Source organism: Pristis pectinata, chromosome 4 (assembly GCF_009764475.1).
Source record: "Pristis pectinata isolate sPriPec2 chromosome 4, sPriPec2.1.pri, whole genome shotgun sequence".
Lineage (NCBI taxonomy): Eukaryota > Metazoa > Chordata > Chondrichthyes > Rhinopristiformes > Pristidae > Pristis > Pristis pectinata.
In genome coordinates this window covers 15,211,146-15,222,916 of record NC_067408.1, presented here as the reverse complement: position 1 = coordinate 15,222,916, position 11,771 = coordinate 15,211,146, and positions in this window count along the sequence as shown.

Here is an 11,771-nt window from a genome sequence, read left to right as displayed (position 1 = left end):
CTGTCAAACACAGTGATAAAGCAACATCCTGTTTTGTTGTACCTTCAGTTTTGTTTGGTACCATTGTTTTGTGCACTGTGCTCATGCTCACATACACTATATGATATTCTGCAAAACTTTCTGCATGAATAGTGGGGTCAATTGTAGGCATTGCATATATCATCTCTATATTGTAAAGAGCTGATGCTGTGTCAGAAGATTACCACAGTTATCAGAGATTACCTAGATGGTCATGTTGATGCTCTTGTACTTATGCATTAGTTGCAATGAAAACATTTGCAGAACTGTCAAAAGGTGTAGTATATTGCAAGGAAAGATCCTACTATTGATTCAGTGACAGTGAAGCGTGTTGAAGGATTGTTGACTCACCACCTTAGACAGATGCTCTTGTATGAATCAGTGCATTCGTTCACAAGTTGCCAATGTTCTCTGCTACCTGTGGCTAAGTAACCTCATGAATGTGGTGAATAATAATTGTGTATTCAGGATCATCAGTGTAGTTAATGATTTCTGGATTGGCTTCAACACTGTTTGATGGGTTCTGATGCCCTGGGTTTGCTCAGCAATAAACGTTAACAAAGTAGCTAAATTTCCCACACAACTTACTCTGTTTTCACTGAACAGGGCATTCCACTTTGTGTGGGCAGTTGCCACTATAATAATGGTACTGTTTTGAGTTCTACTTATGTCGCAATTCTTCTCTGTTTAAGTGAAGACTTCTGTCCTAGTGTTTATTTTTTCTTCTGATTCTGTTCACAGCAGTATCTTGTGGACCTTCTAAATCAACTGCTCTATTCTCTGAAAGTGAGAATGATGTTCCTCACTCAAGCAGCATGGATAGCTTGATGTCCTTCTCAAGACTTTCTCTTGAAGTTGTTTTGATATGCATCCTTTAATATGCATCCATATTTTGCACTGGATCAAAAAATCATATTTTGCAGTGTTGCCTCAGCTGTGTGCAAAGTTTTTAATTATTGCACCATGCAATGAAGCGCAACTGTGTTTTTAGCACACTCCTGAGCAAAATATGCAGTCAGTATAACTTTTACTTCTGTGTAGTTATTAACTGTGGGCGATAATATTTCATAAACATCATGCGCTTCTTCATCACCATTGGAGAGCTATTTTTTCTTACACATCTGTGTTTCCAAATCTTGTCATTGTTTCTTCAAGCCTGTGCGGAGACAGCAGTGGTGATTTCTTTCCAGTGCCTTGAGATGGCTGCTGTAGGAGCCCAGATCTCTGAAGCATATTAGGAGGGTACGGATCACTGTCACCCAGTAACCATGGGTTTAGTGCCAGTCTGAGCTCTTGTTCTTCAAATACCCTCTTCCTCAGTCAAAGGCTGTGCTTATGCATTGAAGGTAATAGTGAATTTCATCACCATCACCTTGCTGAGAGAGGCTCCTGAATATGAAGAGGTCTACATTCTTCAGAATCTTGCTGGTAACTTTGATTATCTGAGGGCAGTGTTGTACAGCAGCAGGAGGTTGGAAGAGGACCTGTCCCTTGCAGATGTTGAGTATATGCCCCTTCCTTTCATATGCTTCAATGAAAACATCTTGTCGCTCGCCCTCCCAGCTGTGCAAATACACAGGCATACTGCAGCTCGACTACTGAGATCGCAGTGACCTTAGTTCTGGAACACGGTCACTGCAGGTTGAACAGTTTCCCATGAGTTCTGAAGATTAGATGAATTTCCACTGAAAATTTGTTGATAAGCTGTGGTGTGGTGGGAAGAAAGATTGAAAAAAGTGTTGGGGCAATGATCAGCCATGTTTGACACTGAGGTTGGCCGTGTTGTAGGCCCGTTGGTTGGGATCATGGCTTGCATGACATCATGAAGCAAATGTCAGATGGAGACAAATTTCTATGGGCAGCCGAATTTGAGGAGAGTGCTCCGATGTTCCCTCCTGGTCGATAGCCATGGTTCATTTTTGGTTCTGCTCCCTGCATTTTTCTTGGGGTTGTTGTGCAGTGAAGATGCCTCTAGATGGATGGGGTCCCCACTGTGATTCACTCACTGGGAGGAATTTACAGGAATTGAGCCTTTTTTTAAGCAATGAACAGAAAGAAAGGTCGGGGCCTGTGTAAACAAGTGGCCAAGTCTGCAAGTGCTGCTACTCAGTACTGGAAAAAGAATTTAACCATTAGGATAGGTAAGGCCCTATTTTCTCTAATTATCCAACATAAAATGTCAACCATTAACTTTCAATTTGCATTGTCTTCAAGTGTTTGAATTTTCTTCCTGTGGATTTTCATATTTAATTTAGTGTATTGTGGCGACTCACCGTCTAGTCGGGCGAACCGGCTCGGCAGTCGGGTCGCGCGGCGTCGGAGCGACGAGGCCTAAGATGGCGGCGGGCCTCGTCTTTCCAAGCGACGGGGAGAACCCGCGCGCGGGAAAGTCCTGATGACGTAGGACTTACGTCATTGCCGGTTTTTTTGGGCGGGAGTTTTTCTCCCTTAAAGGGCCCGCACAAGGCGGGAAAATAAACCAGTTCTGTTTGGCAATCCTCCGAGTAGAGTCTTGTTTTATTCCGCGGTAGCAACCGCTACAGTATTTTCCATGTCTTGGCATTCCATGCAGTGATGGGTGCTGCACAAGCCTGCATACTTTCACCCCCCATTTGGAAAATAATTCGTTGTACATGCCTGTCATTTCCATTATGTACTGCATGTTGGTTGTTGTGGAGAACGTATCTATTAAAGACAATTCTTATTTTTTATCATCGAGAGAATATTCTATAATTCCAGGAGAGTGCAAGGTTGCAAATTCAAGGATTCTTGTGATGACAAGAACAAGCCTACTCTCATCAGATATCCACACACACAATTTCCAGCAAGAGTTACCTGATTAGTGGGCAGAAATTAGACTCACACAAAATGCTGGAGGAACTCATAAGTCAGGCAACATCTGCAGTCTATTCAAGGTATGCTAGCTTTGAAGAAGTTTTCTTCTCTCCTGTATCTCTGTCAGAAATTAGACTCACGTTCAATGGGAAACCATGGACTTTCTCTGTCCTGCCCATAAAACTCTGTTGAGAACAGCCCATGCTCCCTAGAGGTGCAAGGCAAGATAGGTCCTAGCCAACATGGTTTTGTGAAGGGAAGATCCTGTCTGACCAACCTATTGGAGTTTTTTGAAGAAATCACAGGTAAGGTGGATAAGGGAGAGGCGATAGATGTTGTGTATTTAGACTTTCAAAAGGCCTTCGACAAGGTGCCGCATAAGAGACTGATTAATAAGATGAGAGGTCATGGAATTACGGGTAGGATAACAGAATGGGTGGAGCATTGGCTGGTTGGCAGGAAGCAAAGGGTGGGAATAAAAGGATCTTGTTCTGGTTAGCTACCGGTTACTAGTGGTGTTCCGCAGGGGTCGGTGTTGGGGCCGCTTCTTTTTACCGTGTACATTAACGATTTGGATGATGGAGTAAAGGGTTTTGTGGCTAAGTTTGCGGATGACACCAAGATAGGTGAAGGAGTAGGGAGTATTGAGGAGACAGGAAGGTTGCAGAGAGACCTAAATAGTTTAGGAGAATGGGCAAGGAAATGCAGATGAGATTCAATGATGAGAAATAGGCAGTTGTACACTTTGGAAACAGAAATAAACGGGCAGATTATTATCTAGAAGGAGAGAAAATTCAAAGTACAGAAGTACAAAGGGACTTGGGGGTACTTGTGCAGGATACCTTAAAGGTTAACCACCAGGTCGGATCGGTGGTAAAGAAAGCGAATGCTATGTTGGTATTCATTTCGAGAGGTATTGTGTATAAAAGTAAAGAAGTGTTGATGAGGCTCTACGGGGCACTAGTGAGCCCTCATTTGGAATACTGTGCACGGTTTTGGGCCCCATATCTTAGGAAAGATGTACTGATCTTGGATAGGGTTCAGAGGAGACTTACGAGGATGATTCCCAGAATGAAAGGGCTTACGTATGATGAGCGTTTGTCGGCTCTTGGACTGTACTCACTGGAGTACAGAAGAATGAGAGGTGACCTCATAGAGACATTTAAAATGTGGAAAGGACTGGACAGAGTAGATGTGGCTAGGCTGTTTCCTTTGGTGGGTGAGTCCAGGACCAGAGGGCACAATCTTAGAATTAGAGGGTACAGGTTTAAAACAGAGATGAGGAGAAGTTTCTTTAGCCAGAGGGTGGTGAATTTGTGGAATTCCTTGCCAGGTACTGCAGTGGAGGCCAGATCATTGGAGGCATTTAAGGAAGAGATAGACATATATCTAAATAGTCGGGGTATCAAGGGATATGGGGATAAGGCCGGAAATTGCGGTTAGAATAGTGTGTTTTTTTCACCTGCCCTGCAACCCCCCCCCCAATTTCTCATTTCTTTTTCTTTTTTCCCTTTTCCTTGGAGCAGACTCGATGGGCCGAATGACCTACTTCTGCTCCCTTGTCTTCTGATCTTGTGATCTTGAAGTCAATCTTTCAGTTTTCAGAATGCAGGTCTTAGCTCCACATTTGTTTTCCCTTTTTTCAACTTGACCATTCATCCTCTACATTATTCAAAGCTCTCCTTTGGTAGACCTTGAATATATGGCTCAGTTCAATATACGGCACGGTAGTGTAGCGGTTAGCATAACGTTTTACAGCACCAGCAACCCGGGTTCAATTCCGGCCACTGTCTGTAAGGAGTTTGTATGTTCTCCCCATGTGTGCATGGGTTTCCTCCGGGTGCTCCGGTTTTCTCCCACGTTCTGAAGACGTACAGGTTAGGAAGTTGTGGGCATGCTATGTTGGCACCGGAAGTATGGCGACACTTGCAGGCTGCCCCCGAGAACACTACGCAAACCATATAAATACAAATGTTACCGCCCATATTGCTTAACTATAGAAGACTGACAGGTGATCAAGTCTGAGAATTTTAAATGTTAATCTGATTTCTTATGTTGGATGCAGTGACACTTAAGTTCTTGGTAAAGAATAAAGAATGAGGGGAAATAATCTCTTATTAATGCTGGACCATTTACACAAGAAGAACACGAGAAAATAGGACCAAGAATAAGCCACCAGGCCCCTCAAGCCAGCTCTGCCATTCAATATGATCATGGTAAGTACTTTAGTACTTAAAGTACATTTTAGTAAAATGAGCTCGCCTTCACAACTCTCTGGGGTAGAGAATTCACCACCCTCTGCAAGAAGAAATTCCTGCACACCTCGGCTTTAAATAACCAGCCCCTTACCTTGTAGTGATGTCCTCTTGTTCAAGATTCCCCCACTAGTGAAAACGCCTCAACATCTATCCTGTCATGCTCCCTTAGGATCTCATACGTTTCAAAAGGATTACCCTCATTCTTCTAAACTCCAAAGAATACAGACAAAACTTATTTAGCCTTCCTTGAGAGGACGTCCCTCTCATCCCATGAATTAGCCTGGTGAATCTCTTTGGGACTGTCTTCAGTTGCTACTATATCCTTTCTATGGGGCCAAAACCTAGAAGACAAATCAAGAACTTTTGTTCTATGAAGGATTTCAGAAATCTAAAGGGAAAGAAAATTATTAGTGGATTAGTAATACTAAATCCTTGAATAGAATACATTTTGGGAATAGAGTTCAAAGTGCAAATGTTACTGTATTGTGTGTTTACCAATCCTGATCAAATGACAGATTACTAAATTCTTGAAGTCTCTGCCTGTGTATCTGGTGTGGCTATGAATTTCAAGACTGAAATGGATAGATTTTTCTTAATGAAGCATGTCAAGTGATATGGGGGCATTTGAGTAAGCAGCATTAATCCCAGATCTAACTGAAAGGTGAACTGAGTGGCCTATTCCTTTTCCTGGATGTCTAACCATTTGGTTGGAACATTGATGAAAAATATATAAACTGATAACACAATGTACATTGTAACCAAAGAATAACTCCATGAATAACACATTCCAACCAAGAAGAAACAAGAGAAAATATTTTTAGTTTATGTTCTGCTGTGGCTCAGTTGGTAGCAATCTTTTCCCTGAGTTGTGGGTTAAATTTCCACTCCAGAAACTTGAACGCAATCTAGGTTGATATTGCAGTTCAGTGCTGAGGATTGGCTGTCCCACAGGTGTATCACCTTTAGGAAAAGATTTTCAATATAGGCCTTTTGCTTTGGAACATCCTGCAGTTGTGAGAAGTGGTACATAAATTCAATTTTCTTGCCACCTTCATATGTACAGTTTCAAAACTGCCACTAGAAGCTAAAATTGTTTAGCAAGATGCTTTAAAAGCTAAAAGTTATTATGCCCCAAAGCCCAGTTTAGTTCCTTGACTGTCATTCTGTTTCAAATTTGACATAAAATCAAAAGAGTTCAATACTTTTAGTAGCCAGGAGCTGGAAAAATAATTGGAAAGTTTGAAATATATGTTTTTTTTAAGTGCCAACATCAATAAAACATAGATAACCAAAAACTCATTGGTCAATCATGTAAAATTAATGGTTTTCACCCACTAGATTACCACTGGGTGATAGTGTATCTTGTAATTTTTACTGGATATATTCTTGACAGGAAATTGGTGATCTGAAAAGGCTTTTGGCTTCAATATATGAAAAGTCTAACTGCCACTTTCCAATTACTGATGGGAATTTGTTGGAGAAACAATATGTCTTGGCTTGTGTCCTTCTCATACCGTTTTCCAAATGTTGCTGAATTACTGGTCATAAATACAGTTGGGAAATGTGTTTCCTGGAAGCAATGGCACAAAACACAGCTCTGTCTGCTCTGAAATTAATCTCTGTAATTTTTAATGAACAAACTGTCTAAAGCAGGCAGGAAAATCATTTCTGTGCCATCGCTTATTGATTATTAACATTAACATATAAATAACCGATAAAGCTACACAAATTATGCATCTCCTTTATAAATCATGTATTGTAACAACTTTATGTTATTCTATATAGACATTCCATGTGTTTATATTGGGCGTTGTAGTTCCAAAATAAACCTGTCTTTTATACAATTAATGTGGTTTCGGTTTGGTATGACAGTACCTTTGTGCAAGAGATTTGTCTGAAATAGCATCAATCAATATCACAACACTAATAAATAGTGTTTGAAGTGAACAAAGTTGGATCAAGTGTGTTAGATAATATGAGAGACAGTAGGAGAGGTATGTTCACTTTAGTTTGTTTTGGAGATGTTTACACACTTCTGCTGAGGATCTAGTACACTTTGTGACCTTAATTGTGCAGCACAGCTGACTTGTGCTTCAAGATGTTTGGCGAGTCAGAAAGCAAGGGAGTTACCATTGGTATAGCTGGTGTTTGCTGATGCTGCGAGGGAGGTCCACTCACAGCTGTTGATTATGTTAAAACAATCAACGGCTCACAGGGTAGTGGTTCTTTAATGTGGCACATTAATGCCTTCTCAGATATGTGGAATTAGTAAAGCAGTGCTAACTCTGCTGGAGGTAGATTTGGGTAGTGGGTCCATACGAACATTATATATACATAACCCCTCACAACCTCCAACAACTCTGCAGAAAATTAGTTCCATAATTGAATCTCTATCTCTCAAACTTGTCCTTTTCCTAGCACTTCCACCATCCATGTTTCTCTAAATCTTATCATTTTTATTTAAATGAATGGAAAGCTAGAAAGACATATTTAAAATGGATGGAAGAGAAATAAGGAGTAAGAATAAACTGAAGAAATATCTGAGCTAACAAAAATGAAAACCCACAAGGCAGATAAAAATAACACAGCTGTTAATTTCTGGCATCTGTTTCGAAGTTTGCACAATAATTCTTGTTCCAAGCTCCCCATTTCTTTAGGGTTTAAAAGGCACTGAATGTCTCAATAAACCACTCATCAAAATTATTCAGTATTAAAAGAATAAATATTTTGACATTTTTTATGATAGCTTCTTGATTCTGCACACAAGGCTGTTCTTGTTTGATTGCAAAGTGTGCTCAGACATCCTGAGGTATTGAAGATGCTACATAAAATATAAATGCCCATAAATTCATCCTAGTTGGTAATCTTGTATGCTCTACATATTAGAGCATGAATTCCTTTCCCAAAATGATGTTCACTTACCAATGGAAGTGAATTTCTGAAGAGGTGTACAACTGCTGTTACTTTATAGCAAGTTACTTCTAGCCACTGGCAATAAACTCCTGAATGAACCTCTTTCTTTAAATTGTCAGCGACCATCAGCTGCTGTTGGTCACTTGAGGAACAGCAGAAATTGGGAATTATGCTGAGATTCCTATTTTTAATGCCTCCATTAAATCCAGGGAATTTAATTAGAAGAGTTGATAAAATGAGTGCAACAATTGTGTTGCATGATTAACCCATACCAGATTATTGCATTGCAAGCATTACCCCAGCTTCATGCTGCCCACTGATTATAATAATTACAGCACTGAGTCAGTATTAATTGCATTGTTCATTTGGTTGTACACTTCATCATGGGCTAGTATCATGGGAAGATAATTTTGGTTAAAACTAGCTTCATCTCTTAAAGGGGAACAAACATTCTGCAAATGAAGTTAAGGAATTCATATAAAATATAGCTGCTAATGAATCCAGTGAGGAAACAAAGAGAAATTCCTTTACTCAGGATGTGGAACTTGCCACACAGAAAGCAGATGTAGCAAGCACCTCAGATGAAAATCAAAAAAACTGCAGTTCAGAAACATTTAACAGGCCAGGAAGCATCTGTAAAAATAGAAATAGATTTAATGTTTCAGGTTGAAGATCTTTTGTTCAAACTTATCAATGAGAACAGTGGGTAGTTTGAACATATACATGACCCTGGGTATATGTCAATTAAGAAAAATGGAATTTCAATCGGAATCAATATGGGAGCGGTTAGAGCTGAGATATTTGCTAAGGAAAAAGATATAATTGTAGAACAAGCTTCAGTCAGCAGCTTTTCGGAGACAAGATGGAAAACACTAAAGATGAACAAGGCAAGAGTGACAGATGGAAATCCCACTGGAGAGCAGAGCAGAGCTTCTTCAGAACAGACATTCCTGAAAGAGAAATGGCAGTGAATTTAACAATAATTGAAATTCAAAAAAACTTCAAATGCTGGAGGTCAGAAATAGAAACAGAACGTGCTGGCAAAGGTAAAAAAGATCTTCAACCTGAATCGTTAACTGTTTCTCTTACCACAGATGCTGCCTGGCCTGCTAAGTGTTTCCAGCATTTTCTATTTTTATTGCTAAGATCTTAGATGCTTGTAAAAGGAATCTGGAAGACTGCATATTTGGAAAAGACAGAGAGATATTCCAAAAGGTTGAGGTGAGGCTTTTTTTAACATTGATTTAAATAGAGTGGACAGTCAGAGACTTTTTCCCAGGGTGACAACGGCTAACATGAGGGGACATAATTTTAAGGTGATTGGAGGAAGGTATAAGGGGGATGTCAGGGGTAACTTTTTTACACAGGGAGTGGTGGGTGCATGCAACGCACTGCTGGCGGAGGTTGTGGAGGCAGATGCATTAGGGACGTTTAAGGGACTCTTAGATAGACACATGAATGATAGAAAAACAGGGGGCTATGCGGGAGGGAAGTGTTAGATAGATCTTAGAGCAGGATAAAATGTTGGCACATGGGCTGAAGGGCCTGTACTGTGCTGTAACGTTCTATGTCCTACGTTCTATAGTGGTGCAGCAGTTAACACTGTTGCTTCATTGCTCCAGGGGCCCAGGTTAATTTCTAACTTCCGTGTGAAGTTTGCGTATTTTCTCTGTGGTTGCATGGGTTTCTGCTGGGTGTTCTAGTTTCTTTCCACATCCCAAACATGTGCTGGTATGTTAGTTTACTTCTATGAACTAGCCCTTAGTGTGGTAAGTGGTAAACAAATCAAAGAGGAGCTGATGGCATGTGTGGGGGAGCAAGGGAAGGGGACTGATGGGTTTGCTAAGCTGGGAGACATCCATACACTTCATGGCTAAATGGGAGAATGAAATAGAGTCATTGCAGGAAGAATAATGGGAGGATGTATAGTCAAGATTGCTGCGTGATTCGAATGCTTTGTAATGGATATTATCGCTAACCTACCTCCTGACACGGAGATAGAGAAATCGTGAAAGTGAAGGGAAAATCTAAAGATGGACCATGTGGAAGTGGGAACAGGATGAAAATTGGCAGCAAAAGTAATGAAATCCTTGAGTTCTATTCGAGTGCAGGAAGAAGCACCAATAGATTTGTTAAAGTAACAGAAAAGAGAGCAAGCATAACTTGGATCCATGTGGGTTCCCACAGCTATACCTTTCATTTGGAGGAAATAACTGAGTTAAAAGAGAGGTTGGTCAATGTGAGAAGAAGGTCAGCTGGACGAATGTGGTGATGCTAGAAGGGGACTGGTTGGGCTTCTGTTTGAGGAAGCACTGAAGGGCCTTCAGGCTATCCATATGTGTGACAGAGGTGTACAGCATGCTGTAAGTAAAAAAAACTATGAATAAAAATGCATATTCATAAACTAAATTTAACTAAGAAAGAGATCCCAAGGCCCATTATTAGTCATAGAGTGATAGAGAAATATCACTTCAGCCCACTGAGTCCATGCCAACATCAAGCACCCATTTTTACACTAATCCTATCTTAACCCATTTTATTCTCCTCACATTCCCATCAATTTTTCCCCTGACCTCTCACTTTCCAGGTTCTACCATCCTCCTACAAATAAGGGCAATTTACACTGGTCAAATAACCTACCAACTTGCACATCTGTGCAAAGAAACCACCCCACCTGGAGGAAGTCCACATAGTCACAGGGAGAATATGCACACTCCACGCAGACAGCACCAGAGATCAGGATTGAATTCGAGGTCAACAGCTCTACTGACTGCACTACCATGCTGAGTAAAAGCTAAGAAGTCAAAGTAGGAGCTATCAGGAGGGAATGAGAGATAACCAGAAGTTTAATCAAAGTGAGAAGTTTTAGAAAGGATCTTAATGTGAGGTGCCAGTGAGGCAATGGAATAGTAAGTCCAGGGAAAGGACACAGATGGCTGCTGGAAGGCGGCATTTAAGATGTTAAATAATTTACAATGGCAAAGGACCTTATTCATTTGCAAGAAACTTGAACTTTATTCAGAGAAAGTGTATTTTTCCAGGAATTATTGACAGATGTTAAATCTGAGGGCGGATAATATAGTGATATCAACTGAGAATACAGCCACATAGCTTTCAAACAAAACAGTTGGACAGACTCATAAAATGACTAACCCAGTAGACTTGATAAGGGCTGTATTGTAGTTCATCTGTACCATGCCAATTCTGCCTTTTCATCCATCTTGTATCTCAGCTGCTGTGTGGTATTATGTTACATTTGCTTTGTGGTATTGTGACTACATGATCTCCTCTGTCAGATTTTATTCTGTCCAGTTCACATAATAGAATAGTCACTGCATGGTGAATCCCATTGATGACATGGTGAGTTCACCCAATAAGCCACTGAACATGGCAGACCAGGTTTCTGCAATGTTATTTGATCTCAGCTTAAGTGGCAATTGGAGTCCGACAAAGACCTGGGATACAGAGAGGAGGTAAGTCAAGAATACTGCTTCTGTAAGCTACCAGGTCGAAGGAGATGATTTACTTCAAGAAGGAGGTGAAGAGCTGGAAACTCACCCAGTGCGGCACAAAACAGAATCAGAGCTATTTTATCATGATAGTTAGATTGCCCCCATCCCCAATAACAGCTTGCTCCAGTTACAGTAAGAGGCTTTTCCACCTTTCAGGTCCATGTTACCTGCTGATTTACTGGTGAAAATAACCTCTGAACTCACATGACCCTATGAAGGTCCTAATGAAGATGAT